The 16,734-nt window shown below is 32.1% G+C and overlaps 1 long non-coding RNA gene across 1 annotated transcript; it reads left to right on the plus strand.

Moving 5' to 3' along the window:
- The first annotated feature begins 5,230 nt into the window (after window positions 1-5,230).
- Window positions 5,231-16,251, plus strand: LOC134265588 (uncharacterized). Its single transcript, XR_009991779.1, has 3 exons — window positions 5,231-5,301; window positions 7,011-7,262; window positions 16,198-16,251. It is a non-coding gene; the product is annotated as an uncharacterized LOC134265588 (long non-coding RNA).
- The last annotated feature ends 483 nt before the right edge of the window (window positions 16,252-16,734 follow it).

The following is a 16,734-nucleotide window of genomic DNA, read 5'->3' on the forward strand; positions in this document are numbered from 1 at the left end:
TTATTTCAGAGTTATTATAAAAGAACACACTAAGTTTCCTAACAAATAAAAAAAAATACTACTATGTGTTTAAAATAGTGTTCAAAAATTTCTTATGTAAGTAACTTTTTGTACTACATTGATAATCCCACATCTTAGGTAACCTTACAATGCTCTGGGAGTGTGTAAACTTCTTCTTTTTGCTTCAAAGAACATAAACAAGGGCGTACTGGGGCATATACTGGGGTTTACCGTAGTTGTCTGTAGGAAACAGTAGCCATACAGTGGCATACTGTAGGCGTATCGGGGCCTACTGTATGTCACTGTGGCATGCTGGGGATACATACAGTGGCATACAGAGATTTACTGTATATACAGAGCTAGTATACCGTAGCATACTGTAGGTATACCGTAGATTACTGTGAAAATGCTGTAGGATACAGAGAAAGACAGTGGATTTTCATACGGACAGGGGTTTTAAAAGCCAGTAGTGTGAAATCTAGCCATTTAAGCTTATACCTGATTGAAAAAAAAAAGTTTTGAAACATCACATTTTTTGACTACCTGCCCGTTACACTATTTTCTCTGGGGGATTGACACAAATTTCTATATGATTAATAATTTATATTTAAGTTTTCAAGCACTTCAAAAGCATATTAGGAAACAATTTTTATTCTGTAGATCATACAAACTGTAAATTAGCCAATATGATACAACAATCTGTATGCGCAGAATACTCGAACTAAAATGTGATTACATCTGTAGTTTCGATGCATCTTGGAATCCCTTCAAGTCACATAATATGAAATGAGTTGATACCATCAACTTACGATCGTTAAAATGATCAAGTATTGGTATCGTATGTGGTACATAAGCTGTATTTATTAAAACGTATCTAATACCATCAGACCAGACATGCCTACAAAAAGATTACTGTTAGAAATGATTATAAATATATACAATAAGAATAAGTTTTAATTAGCAGTTAAACAGAATATTACGCACAATCAGCTAAGATCCTTTAATTCCGTCTTCATTAAAAATAATGTTTTGCTCAAAAACAAAAATTCAAAAATTGGGAGAGGGGTTAATCAAACTTCAAACTTCTCTTTCTGGGAAGGCAGGGGGTGGCGCATACTTTATTTTCAAAATTATTGAGTACATGCATAAGTGTTAAACATTATTCTTTAACCAGTTTAAAACAGATTACTCATGACACGTATTTTGAACATCCTGACAGTATTTCTCTTTCAAAATATGTCTTGGCAGTCTGTTTTGCACGGTATTACATTAATCAATGTTATGTATGTAAATAGAACTATCTTACTTCTGCTGGAGCTACAGCGTATTGTTCATGTGGTAATGGAAATTATTTAATCACCTCTGATTTAGGGAAAAGCAAGAATTAGATGGTTTGTATAGACTATTTTTGAAATAACAAGGTTATTTAACGAAGCTTAAGCATTTATTATAAATGTATTTTTTGGTATTCATAAAAAAATTAATCGGTTTCAGATGAAGTTCACCATCTATGATTTAATCTTCATTTTCCAATTGCTACATCGGGTTTTCTGCCTTAAAGGTAAGTAACGTCTTCGTATCTACACATCACTTAAATTTGAATATTATATAACTATTTGCAACATTCAAAACTGAAACTCGTATATTCACATAAGAATTCAACATTAAAAGGAAACAAAACTAAAGAACAAAGTGAAATAAAAACTTCAATTATATTTTTACATTTGATTTTCATTAATTGTTTAAAAAACAGATCTCTTGTCTTTTTTCTATCAAGTAACAGATATTTTAATACATAATTAGATATTCTTATAAACCTCCCATTTCAGTCAAACGTTTGTTTGTTAGTTTGTTGTTTAATGCCCTTTTCCAGAAATTTTCACTCATATGGATACCACTGGAAAGCTGTAAATTTTGTTCTGTACTTGGCACTCAAGGCCATTGATCAGTGAGTGATCCTAACACTGTCATAATCTACTGCGACACGACATCTCAGTTTAATTGTCTCATCCGAAGAGACGGACAACATGACCCATAGTAGTATTTAAGCAGTCAAACATTAAAGTAGCTCTTCCTTGAGCGTTTCTAAGCTCCATCGAATTTAACAAAATGAATATAATGTGCATATCTCTAAAATATTACTTAAATTGCAACACAAAGGTTATTGCACTTGACTAATTCTCTAAATTTTCATACTAAACTCTAAAATGTTCACAATTTTATTCATCAGTATACCACACGTCCATCATACATCACAAGTTATTTTTTTTTACTTTGAAAACATTTTGTTTAAAATTATAAAAATTGAATAGAAATATAAAATAAAAAAAAAACAATAAAATAAAAGATCTTTAAAATAAAACCTCGAAAAAGAGGTTTGCACCTTAAATAAGGGATCTAGATGGCCATTTTTTTCCTGATATCTCAACACTGTATTAAGAACTTGTACTACTTTAAAGAAGCAAAGTTGTTCAATGAAACATATTAAGATAAAGAACAGTATTCAATCTCAAAGTCCACAAAACAATACAAAATAAGAGCAAAGCAAACACGGACCTCCAAAACCTCAGAGATGGGATCAGGTGCCATGGAGAAGTAAGCATAAGCTGTTTGATATGATAAATAGCGGCTAGCGAGGAATCAATGTGTCATATAATGATATCATTTTGGGTCAACTTGGAAGTAGTTAAAATTGCTAAATTCACAGATATTAATATTGAATTGAATAATCTATGTCAGAGAGACGGTCCAGTAGTATATTTCTGTCGAGTATCGTCACTTTTGTCAATTTCACATTTAACCGAAAGTAACTAAAAAAACGTATTTCTATAGATATCAACATAAAATTAAATGAATTAATACCATAACTTGACCCAATTTTTGTCTATTTGGGTCACATACGGTCACCGAAAACAGTCTTAATTTGCTTCGTTTTACAAAAATGAGTCAAGAGATTTTAAAATACAGATCGACATTACTTTGATCTGGAGACCTTCTTTTGAACAAATATTTTATTCTCATTTATTTATCCCACAAGCAGTGCTACAAAAGGGCGAACTGAAGACTTAACCGCTGCTTTGCAACACATTCGACTCTAGTTTTCAATATATATTCCTATCTTATAAATATTTCAGAAAGCATGAAACGTGTATCTTTCCAGAAATTGATCCAAAGTGTAGATACACTGTCCACCTACCTGAGGCTTCATGGTACACGGCATACGATGTTTGTCAAATGAGGAGCAAGACTCTAGCGAACATTTCAGTCCTCGCTGATTTGTACATGGTGGATCTAGTATTAAAGGAAGTTGATAAATTCACGATATACCAAGATGACTTATTCAGCAGGTGAGGTTATACATTTTAACCACAATTATGAGGAATATCCCGCAGGTGAGGTTATACAATTTAACCAGAGTATGTGGAATATCCCGCAGGTGAGGTTATACAATTTGACAAGAGTATGGTGTAAAACTCCGCTGTTGAGTTTAAACAATTTAACCAGAATATATGGAATATTCTGAAGATGGTTTTATACAATTAAACCAGAATGAGAGTATGTGCAATATTCAGGAGGTGGGGTTATGCAATTAACCAGAATATGTGGAATATTCTGCAAGTGAGGTTATACAATTAAGCCAGAACTACATGTATGCAGTTTATTTAGCAGTTAAAATTATACAATTTAAGCAGAATATGTTTGTAGTTTTATGTTAGTATTCAATTATATTTTGAATTTTTTATAAGGTTTATCTACGCGCTCTGCTTTTCTTTATGTCACCCTGACAAATGTCTGCAATAGTATGTATGTTTAGAATATAACTGATTTAATTTTTAGAATTCCTATCAATACAGGATAATGTACGATCGTCGTATAGACAGGCAGTGCAGCCCAGTCCAACATTTGTCAATCACGTCATGAATAAGGATAATTACCCTTTTCTTAAAAATTACAGTGGTTTTCTTCTACTTATCGGAAAAAAACCTATTCACCGAGATCCCGTGTCGTCGTAGGTGCTAGCACGAAAAAGATCCCTTCCTCCTCAATGGCCCTTAGTGCAGAGTATAGGAAATATATGCAGCTTTCCACCGGCAAGTGGTGGCGTCTCCATATGAAAGAAAAAGTTCTCGAGATGGGTGTTTAACAACACAAAAACAGATAAACATTATACATATATGATCGGTTATTATCGGTTAACATTATATAACTTTGTAAAATCCGGTAATCTGATTAGTCAATACGAAGTCATTACGTTTGAATAATGACTCACACGAGCTGCCTCGTTTTCATTTTCGTTTTAGTCAAACAAATTTGCGAGTTGTAGCTTATATATGAGAAAGATATAGTAAAGAAGTCTGAATCTGAAAATACAAATCGGTTAATAATGATATCTGTTATCATTTTTCAAGAATACTTCGCACATAAAATTTCATGGTTTAAATCGACTTTTTCCACTCGGCGAGCAGAGTTTTGACGCTGTTTAAAGAGACTAATATGAAGAAAGTAAACACTAGCATGCCATGTATGATTTTGTAGATAAATTAACAAAGAAGAAAAAGGTACTAACATTTTGTCAATGCATTTTCTTTGGGAGTGTTAATGAGTGCGTTACTGGGTGGATGGGTGGGTGGTACCCTGTGCTATTCGGAGTTAGATACCTTGTCTTATTATTATGTAATGGGTTAAGGTTTATTACTGTAATACCGAAATAAGTGCCTGTGAGTAGCGCGCAATAAATATATCAATGAAACATTCACAATCAAATTATACATGGTTAACAACAACAAATTACATCTCTGTAAACATTAGGTAAATATACAGTTGCACTAATAAATTTGGGAAATTACATAATATAATAGATATGGACTGAATGCACAGTCAATATGCATTAATAATGACCCAGGATGACAGGTATTGACCTCATATATATGGAGTATTTCGACCTAGGGCTATCCTCGGTCGATATACTCCATGTATCTCCGGTCAATATCTGACAACCTGGGTCTTTTAAATGCTTTTTGTCCTACATTGAGTCCATATTTATTATGTAATATGATTTCAGACTCGCGCTTCTATTATCTGTTTTCAGCGGAATTTGGTTCCATGAATTTATACGAGTTTCAAATCAAGGCAATACTGTTGAGACCTGCAAATCTTTGGATTGTTCTTTACCCGTTAAAACAACTTTAGTGGGTTCAAAAGACGGAATGCTCTGTTTGTATTATAACAGAACAGACCTCAATATATACCCCGAGGACTGTAAGAGGAAAAAGGCATTCATATGTGAAAGCAAAAACAAAGGTAATGTAAATATAGTTTAATATATTTCAGGAATAAAGCTTATTACGCCTTATATTATACTGTAAAGCGACTGAGGATAATGTAGCTAGCGATTATGTCCAAGTTTGCTTCACCTCAAGCAAATAAAAAAAAATTACGTGGATCCTGTGCTATATTCAATACATGCGTTGGATTTGAGATCTTTATAGATCAATTAGAACAACTTTTTGCTTTTGTTGGAAGAATTGTATTATGGAAATTTACATCAACATAATATCATATTATAACTCGGAATAAAGAAGAAATGAGTAAAGTGCATTCTCTCACCCTGTATATATACTTTTTTTGACAGCCCAATACAGTTCGACACCTATTAGGCATCCATTGGACCTCAATCAGGCTTCTATTAGGCAACCAAATAATAGGGTCTCAAGCTACATAATATTAGGCCACCATTAGGTGTTAGGCACTAATAGGGCCTCTTACCACCTAACAAAATAAGGCCTCTGAGATGTTATTAGAATGCTGTATGGCTTAATATGGCTTAATACAGTTAGGAAAATTTACAACAAGTATAAAAGATCAGCTACTCAAATACACTCATCAAGAAGCTGTGTATTACGCAATAAGAATACAACAATACGATAAAACATAAGTTAGGGCAGTGCATGCTTTTGTAATAAATGTCTACTAGTTTAAGTCATGCATGTATGAATTCGTAACTCAACTACATTATATTGTCAAATATAAATTCTCACTTTTCAGAAACAGAAATGACGCCAGATATCTTAGGTACTCTTTTTGCAATAAACGTGCAATACATGTATACACGTATCAATTTGCACATAAACAATTCATGAGAACTTAAGATTTTGAATCTAAATAATGCATTCTATGGATACAAACCGTGATTTTTAAGACGTTTTTCACAAAATTAATTTTCCGATTCAAGAAGGTACTTTATATTTACTTTAAATCTTACAGAAAAAAACATACCTCTTTTCCATACAAAACTCATTTATTAGATACTGCAAATATACCCTCATCTATCGTGGGTCAATGAATGCTGAAATCTATGATGAATTTTATCATTCTATTGTTTTATTGTCTAATCAATCCATTACCTTCCTCTTATGATATTGTAAACAAGTAAAGAACTATCGGATAGGTATGACCAAATTGACACTGTTTTTATATGATGGCAAACATTTCATTACAATTAAAAAAAATAGGATTATTGAACTTATTTTGGTGAATATTAGCACGAGCGTGCGAGTGCATTTGAACAGCCAACTCGTGCCGATATTCACCAATATCAGTTCAATAACTCTTTTATTATAGAGCTAAAGCATTTCCACATAATTTATAATATTTATTCCAACTGAAAAGGCAAATTAATGATTTTTTTTTAAATATTAGTATTCAAATTAACATTTACATCTGTCTTGTAGGCGTTCAATATCGCATTATTTTGATGACCCTATGGAGCGATATAATTTGTTTATTTAGGTTTTAATAATTCTAATACGTACTAAATTTTTCATAAATAATTTCATTTTGTGTGAAAAAAACACATCTTACATCTTTTTATTAGCTATATAATAAGAATGAATAATTTTCTCGTATATTAGTAATCTTGGTTTAATGTGACGTTGATAAATACAAAATTCAATATAAACTAACCTGGAAGTGAAAAGGGTTACTTTCATTATATTAAAATCTTTTTTCAGCACCTCCGTATGAGTCCTGTATGGAAACGTCGGAAACATCTAGTCTAAAGGACAGGGAACCTCAGAATTTGTGCAAGGACTTTTTTTTCTTTGGTGTAAATAACGCTCAGGAGTGCGAATCATATTGCATAGATCGATTTCAATGCTACACAATGATGTGGACCATGGACAAATGTGAATCGTACCGATATATGGATGAACAAACTTGTAGTGAAATGGGGAGAAATCTTTCTTCATCTCTGCGTCACAAAAGTAAGTTTTCTATTTTCTTGTCTTGCCAAGTAAGCAAGAATCTTCTGCCTTATATTATCTCCGAGATGGCACATAAATAAAGAAGATATTTGTTATGATATGTATTGGCAATTAAAGGCAACGCTGATATTGAATACAAACCACAGTCACAACACAAATGACAGTGGTTAAATGTGTGCTGCATACAACAGGGATAGGGTAATCGTAATCAGCTGTAATCGATTACAGTTTGCCAAGTAATCATGAGTAATCAGTAATCTTCCATTTTTCTGATTTCAAGTAATCGTAATTTAATCAATTACTCTTAAAAAGTCCTGTAATCATGATTACTTCTCCATTACTTTATGAGTACAATTATTAAAACAAAGTTCATAAAATCATATTTGATGAAATTTGAATTTCAGTGAATATTTTCAGTGTACAAAATTGTTAAGGTGATTTGAACGTGACGAAATCAAATCTACCGCGCAACTCGAACTGCTGAAAATAAGCTGATCGCTGCTGATGTCTTGACACTAATAATTACGTGTCATTTTGTTATAAAAGTAATTTAATTGATCACAAGCAACAATTTGTTAGACAAATAAATTTATTTTCAATATAGTTCGGATAAAATTATTCAATTTTGGCTTTTGGAGTCTTCTTCTGATATTAGGAATTTACGACAATTCCCTGGCCGTTTTCCGCCACCATGTTGACAGAGAGACGGTCTTTTTTATTTTCATAAAAAAGAAAAACACTTTATTTAGTTGTTTACGGTTCTATGCTGTTTAGTACCTTACAGCAACCGCCCAGGCGATTTTCTTTCTAGGTACAACCTGCACGACAAGATCAAGATGTACACCATGATTTTCAGATAAATACAACAAAATGTTTCGACCGAGCCTTCACTTGTTCACTATGTTTAGTACGTAATGTCTTCTAAAGAGAAACAATTTATTTATATCATGATGAAAGGGTAGCTCATGAAGTAAATGCAGAATTATAATCTGATCAATGTACCATTTGTCTCAACTCGAAAATGAACGGAAAAAAATCACATCGCTGCTATGGGCAGTGCATAGAATGACGAGTCTAGGACACCATCGATGCTGTGAGTTCTTATTCTCGTGATAACGATATTTTGTACTTGTCTTTTCAAACAATATTGAATTTATTCACACAAATGAGAAAATAGCAAAAACTTCATGCACATTTTTTGAAATAAGACTAAATGAACAATACGTTGTGGCTCAGTAAGTAGTTACAGTGATAGATACATTTACATACATAACATTGATTAATGTAAAACCATGCAAAACAGACTGCCAAGCCATTTTTGAAAAAAGAAAAACCTGTCAGGGTGTTCAAAATACCTGTTTTAAGTAATCAGCTCTAAATTGGCTAAAAAAAATTAACACTTATGCATGTCCTCAATAATTTTGAAAATAAAGTATGTGCCACCCCCTCCCTCCCCAAAAATAGGGGTATGGAGTTTGATTAACCCCTCCCCCAATTTTTGAAGTTTGGTTTTCGAGTCATACTCAAATTATGTTTAATGAAGACGGAAGTAAAGGATCTTAGCTGATTATGCGTAATATTCTGTTTAACTGCTAATCAAAACGAATTCTTATTGTGCATATTTATAATCATTTATGACAGTTATCTGTTCGTAGGCATGTCTGGGCTAATGGTATTAGATACACTATAATATATACTGTATGTGTACTGCATACGATAACAATACTTGATCACTTTAACGATCGCAAGTTGATGGTATCAACTCATTTTATATTATATTACTTGTAAGGGATTTCAAGATGTATCGAAACTATAGCTGTAATCACATTTTCGTTAGAGTATTTTGCGCAGAATAAAAATTGTTTCCTGACATGCTTTGAAGTGTTTAAAAACACAAATATGTATTATTAATTTTATAGGAATTTGTGTCAATACACCAGAGAAAATAGTGCAAGTGACATGTAATCACAAAATATCGAAACCGATATAACTGATTTTTTTTCAATCAGGTTTAAACTTAAACGGCTAGATTTCACCTGACAAGGACAACTCTTAGAACCAAATTCTTAACAGATTGATCTTGAATATAACCTAGATATATAAATATGAATAAATTTATTTAATCACTGTTGAAAATTCCAGTCTTCCACAATCTAAATTTGCTTCACAGCAAGCTTTACTTACGGTAAAGGTTATTAAACATGAGTTTGATTCTTATCTCATTAATTGTCGGCGCTAAAATGTTTGAAGGCTATATTTTAAGAGTGACAGAACCAAACCACGGCATTTAAAATACTCATTTTTTTAAGTCAAGAAGAATTTCAAAAGTAGCTTAATCGGGATAATCGAAATATTTATTTTCCATATGAAAGATCATAAAAGTTAAAGAATCTAATTTAAGGAGTGTCTTAATCAAGAAAACATCCTATGTGCATGCACATTAAAAAAAACCAACAGGGAATCGTATTTTATTTCTTATCAACCAAACCTTTAAATTTGAATTATGTTATATTCACATATATGAAAGTAGAATATTTGCATTTTAAAAGTTACTTTATCACGAGATTTGGAATGATGTGCACTGAACATGTAGAATTATTTGACTGTTAAGGATTTAGTGAAAATATTCAAAGTGCATATTAATGATTTAATTTAATTTGCGCTAATTGTAAGTAATGATTTCCTTCTTATAAAATTGCTGAAGTATGAGATGTTTATGCGAAAAGCTGTTTTGGTTTTGATTTTGTCCAAACATATCAAGAGTCTAAAACTTTTGCGGTAGCTTTAAAATTATAATACCCTTTTCTCTGTGACCATTTCAATGATTAGTTCTTAATAAGATATTATGTTATCTTAATAAGCAAATTATCTAATTGCAAGCTTAATTGTTATTTACTAAAACATATAAACCTAACTAGTAATATTTCTGTTCTACATGTATCATTAATTTCTGATGAATAATTATCGATGACAGGAGCAGCCTTTTTATTAGCTCACCTGAGCCGAAGGCTCTAGTGAGCTTTTCTGATCACATTTTGTCCGTTGTCCGTCCGTCTGTAAACTTTTCACATTTTCGACTTCTTCTCAAGAACCACTGGGCCAAATTTGACCAGACTTGATAAAAAGCATCATTGGGTGAAGGGATATTTAAATTGTTAAAACAAAGGGCCAATTCATCTCAAAAGGGGATATAATCAAGAAAAGACAAAAATATGGTGGGGTCATTAAAAAATCTTCTTCTCAAGAACCACTGGGCCAATAAGGCTGAAACTTATGTGGAGGCACCCTGTGATAGTGTAGATTCTAAACTGTTCAAATCATGATCCCCCGGGGGTAGGGCGGGGCCACAATGGGGAATCAAAGTTTTATATAGAAATATATAGGAAAAATCTTTAAAATCTTCTTCTCAAGAACCACTGGGCCAGGAAAGCTGAATTTAATGTGGAAGCATTGTGGGATAGTGTAGATTCTAAATTGTTCAAATCATGAACCCCGAGGGTTGGGCGGGGCCACAATGGTGAATCAATGTTTTACATAGAAATATATAGGACAAATCTTTGAAAATTCTTCAAGAACCACTGCCAGGAAAAATTTGATGGAAGCTTCTAAATTGTTCAAATCATGACCCCAGGGGCTAGGGCGGGGCCACAATGGTGAATCAATGTTTTACATAGAAATATATAAAGCTGAAACTGATATGGAAGCACCCTGGATTAGTGTAGATTCAAAATTGTTCAAATCATGAACCCCGGGGTTGGGTAGGGCCTCAATGGTGAATCAAAGTTTTACATAGAAATATATAGGAAAAATCTTTGAAAATCTTCTTCTCAAGAACCACTGGGTCAGGAAAGCTGAATCTGATGTGGAAGCATTGTGGGGTAGTGTAGATTCTAAATTGTTCAAATCATGACCCACGGGGGTAGGGCGGAGCCACAATGGTGAATCAAAGTTTTACATAGAAATATATAGTAAAAATCTTTGAAAATCTTCATCTCAAGAACCACTGAGTCAGAAAAGCTGAAACTGATGTGGAAGCACCCTGGGGTAGTGTAGATTCTAAATTGTTCAAATCATGAACCCCGGCGGTACAATAGGGCATCAATGTTTTACATAGATATATAAAGGAAAAATCTTTGAAAATTTTCTTCTTAAGAACAACTGGGCCAGAAAAGCTGAAACTGATGTGGAAGCATCCTGGGATAGTGTAGATTTTAAATTGTTCAAATCATGACCCCCGAGGGTTGGGCGGGGCCACAATGGGGAATGAATGTTTTACATAGAAATATATAGGAAAAATCTTTGAAAATCTTCTTTTCAAGAACCACTGGACCAGAAAAGCTGAAACTGATGTGGAAGCACCCTGGGGTAGTGTATATTCTAAATTGTTCAAATCATGACCCCAGAGGGTAGGGCGGGGCCACAAATGTATTACAAGGGGGAAATCTGGTAAAGAACAATATGACAAAAGATTCTCAGGTGAGCGATGTGGCCCATGGACCTCTTGTTTATAGTTGTATTAGGCAGGGCACGTGGGGAATTGAAAAGTCATTATTTCATTGCTTCAATAAAAATAAATCTGTTTTGAAAACAAACCTACAAGGTATGAATAAAAAGTTTGAGAATTCCCTTAATAGTTTTTCTAAATGGTTATTACTAGGTTGTAATTTGTTTTTCATTTCTCATCATATATTTATTATATATGTAATTTACGTTGCAAGAACTCCTCCCAAAGGTGATGTGCAAGCGATATAAAAACAGTTTCAGGATGTCAATTTTAAAGTGCCCAAAACAAATAAATAAGTTTTACAAATTTTTAAGTAGTATGAATTTTGTTTTGTATACATGTATTGCATTTGCAAATGAAACATTTTTTTTTACTTCACATATACTTTGATATAACATTCACACGAGAGAGATCCATCTCAGAACCTGAAGTTTGTACAACTTTTTTTTCGCGTACATGTTTGAAATAATTTGATGATTATATTATTCTTCATATATCCATGAACTTATAAAATTATTTACTTTTCTTCACACACTGAAAAAAGTATTTTAAAGGTGCACAGAAAATGTAAGACAATGGAACAGTTTTCAAAAGATATCGACTATGCATGATACACGTAATGTTATTCTTTTTTAAAATTTTTAATGATGTCAATTTCTCAAGGGCTTTTATTTTAATATAAAGAACAGGTCAATCGGTAATGATGAACTATTTTAATACAAGTGCTAAATCGTAATAAATCCAGCTCTTGAAAAAGTGGGTAGACGATATTTTCAATGAAACCGTACTTTGAAGCATCACCACATTTTGAAATAGTCCTGGATATGATTAAATGTTCCCTATTTCTAGTCTTTCCTTATTTTAAGACACATGAATTTTACAAAAATATATTAACAAAATATAAATTTCAGTTGTAAATTGCCTTGAAATAAGTAAAGATATTAAGTATCTTTGTCTTTAAATCTATAAACATATGCCCACCCCCCCCCCCCCCCCCCCCTTTAAACACAAAAAAGCTTTGATATGAATTTGTGTAAAAACAGTCCATCACCTGTCAGAAGGAGTTTTTTGTGTCACGGGGGAGGAAATTCTTTCCTGTTTTCTGTTGATTTGTATATTGCAAAACACCGATTTTACTCAAATTTTACACATCTCTCTCTTTGTTTTCCAAAAAAGTAATGTTTTATAAAAATCCATATAATCATCTATAAAAATACTATTAACTCTTCTAATATGCTAACTATCTAAAATTGACTTGAAAGTAGGCGGGAGAACAATACTATCGTCCGCAGTTCTTTTTATGGCCTATTTGATGCCTTGTATCAATAGGACTTGTTAAACTTTCTACTAGAGTATATATGTAAAAAAAAATAATCTGTAAAAAAAAATTAAGTACATAACTGAAAATTTGCAAATAAAACAAAATAATTTCTTTTGTAATTGATTGATTCTAAGTTGTTTGACGTCCGTCTCAGAAATTTTTTTAGTCATATGGAGACACCATCACTTGCCGATGGAGAGTAACAAAATCTGTCCTATACTCGGCACTCAGTGCCATTGATCAGTAAGAGTTTTTTTTGTGCCATCTTCCACTGCGACACGGTGCTTCGGTTTTTACGGTTTTATCCCATGGACCGGTCTCCATGTCCCACAGTGGGATTCGAGCCCGTGATCTGAGGTTTGAATCCTTACCTCGCAACTTTAAAGTGGACACTCTAAGCACTGCGCATCGCAGGCGACAATATTAATTATAGATAATGAAATTTACATTTTTCTTTATTGCAAATAACACACATAACCAAAAAAAAATGAATCAGAATCCTTAGCTCATTCAAACGTTGTATCTTCCTCAAGATAAATTGTAAGTAATTATTCCTTTCTTATGAAATTGTTAAAGGTTGGCCTTCTTAGAATGAAATATTTATGTTGAAAGCTGTTTTGTTTTGATTTTGTCAAAACATATCAAGTGTCTAAAATTTTTCCGGTAACTGTAATTATAATAGTCTTTTCTCTGTAACAATTTCAATGGTTAGTACTTAAATAAATATTTTGCTAATAAAAAAATTATCTAAATGCAAACTTAATTATCATTTTACGAAAAAATATAAACCTAACCAGTAATATTTCTGTCGTATCATTAATTTCTGATGAATAATTATCGACGGCAGGAGCAGCCTTTTTATATGTACATGTATAAGACAGGGCTCGTGCGGAATTGAAAGGTCATTATTTCATTGATTCAATGAAAAAAAAAATCTGTTTTGAAACCAAACCTAAAAGGCATGAATAAAAATTTAATAGTTTTTTTCTACATGGTTATTACTAGGTTGTAAGTTGTTTTTCATTTCTCATCATATATTTATTACATGTGCAATTTAAATTGCAAGAACTTCCCCCAAATAATATAAAAACAAAACGTTTTGAGTTTCAGAATGTCAATTTTAAAGTGCCTAAAATAATTAATAAGTTTTACAAATTTTTAAGAAGTATGGATTTTGTTGTGAATACATTTAACGCATTTGCGAATGACACATTTTCACACACTAAGAAAAGTATTTTTAAGGTGCACAGAAAATGTACGGCAATGGAACAGTTTTCAAAAGATATGGACTATGAATGACACACGTATTTTTTTAAAAATTTTCCTTTGCCTTCCCCCCCCCCCCCCAAAAAAAAAAAAATTAAAAATGCTAAAATGATAAAGAAATAGGCAAGCTAACTTTCGATTCTCGCCTACATTTTTCACCCATTTAATTCAATATAAAGCTTTTTTTTTTAATACAAAGAACAGGTCAACTGGTATTGATGAACTATTTTAAAACCAGTCCTAAATAGTATTAAATCCAGCTCTTTAAAAAGTGGGTAGACGATATTTTCAAAGAAACCGTACTTTGAAGCATCACATTTTGAAATAGTCCTGGATATGTTTAAATGTTCCTTATATCTTTCCTTATTTTTAGACACATAAATTTAACATATTTAATATATTAACAAAATATAAATTTCATTTGTAAATTGCGTTGAAATTGGTTAAAGATATTAGGCATTTTTGTCGTTTTTTAAATAAACATATTTTTACCAATTTAAACAGAAAAAGTTTTGGACTATTTTAATACAAGTGCTAAATCGTAATAAATCCAGCTCTTGAAAAAATGGGTAGACGATATTTTCAATGAAACCGTTCTTTGAAGCATCACCACATTTTGAAATAGTCCTGGATATGATTAAATGAAATGTTCCCTATTTCTTTCCTTATTTTAAGACACATGAATTTTACAAAAATATATTAACAAAATATAAATTTCAGTTGTAAATTGCCTTGAAATAAGTAAAGATATTAAGTATTTTTGTCTTTAAATCTATAAACATACCCCCCCCCTTTAAACACAAAAAAGCTTTGATATGAATTCGTGTAATAATAGTCCATTACCTGTCAAAAGGAGTTTTTTGTGTCACGGGGGAGGACATTTTTTTTCTGTTTTCTGTTGATTTGTATAGTGCAAAACACCGATTTTATCCAAATTTTACACTTCTCTCTCTTTGTTAATTTTTTAATGAAAATCCATATATTTATGTATAAGAATACGAATATCTCTTCTAATATGCTAACTTTTCAAAATTGACTTGGAAGTAAGCGGAAGAACAATACTTTCGTCCGCCGATCTTTTTACATCCTATTTGATGCTTTGCATCAGTATAACTTGTTAGACATTCTAGTAGATATGTACAAAAAATAATATGTATCTATATTAAGTAAATAACTGAAAATGTGCAAATAAAACAATATAATTTTAATTTTTAATTGATTGATTCTCTGTTGCTTAACGTCCGTTTTGGGAATTTTTAACTCATATGTAGACGCCATTACTTGTCGGTAGAAAGTTACAAATTTTGTCCCATACTTGGCACTCAGCGCCATTCAGCAGTGAGAGATTTTTTTCGTACCTACTGCGAAACGGTGCTTCGCTTTATACGGTCTTATCCGATTGACCGGTCTCCACGCCCCACAGTGAAATTCGAGCCCGTGATGTAAGGATTGACTCCTTAAATCGCGACTCTAGAGTGGACGGGACTAAGCACTGCGCAACGCAAGCGACATTATTGATAATAAAATGGCCATTTTCCTTAATTACCAAAAAATTAATCAGAAATTTCAGCTCATTCAAACGTTATATCTTCCCCAAGATAAATTGAGCTCCAATTGAGCTCCAATTTTTTTGCGTGGACCCTAAGGTCCACGCAGTAAATATATAAGCCAGGTTAAACCGGTTTACCGTAGCTAAGTAAGATGCACACTGACCCCCTATTTTCTCTGCGATTTTGAGCCATACGATAAAGTCCTTGATATAACAAATTTCACGAGTGACATATCTTTGTTTCTATTAACATTAATTGTAATTAAATGCAAATGACTGCTTTATTTAATTAAAGGTATTTTCCTGTTCAATAATGAGGACTATTTGTTGGCAACAACCAAACCTCTAGCTGAATGGTGTACTGGTAAGGTTTCTTTTATAGTCAATCTGGAGGAAAAAGATTTTGTCCTTTGTAGCGGCTTTGATATTTTCTTGAAAGAAAAAAGAAATATTTTTTTATCATTTTTCAGAGCCACGGAATGATACAAGCTGTCACGGTACTGTTTCTCTGAATTAAATTATATTTATAAGCTTAAAGAGTAAAAACTTTAGAAATTCTTTAAAAAATAAAAAAAAGTAGTCACTATTAATTAACCATGGTAATTTCTCTTTTTTCATGTTAATTTAACCTTTTTTCATGAATAATTATGAAGAAAAATATTTGTTGTCTTTTTGTTAATTAAACAGATTAAACATTACGACTTTGGACATTCTACTGCGGAAGAGTTTTCAAATTTAAATATTAATCAGTTATTCATATAACTGAATACTCAAAAAATAGGTTGAAGAATTTTGACAAGAAAATTGCATAAGTTTTTATCTACAAAAATAA

The sequence above is a fragment of the Saccostrea cucullata genome, unplaced genomic scaffold, assembly GCF_032062105.1.
Source record: "Saccostrea cucullata isolate Sc308-1 unplaced genomic scaffold, CSIRO_AGI_Scuc_v1 ctg1455, whole genome shotgun sequence".
Lineage (NCBI taxonomy): Eukaryota > Metazoa > Mollusca > Bivalvia > Ostreida > Ostreidae > Saccostrea > Saccostrea cuccullata.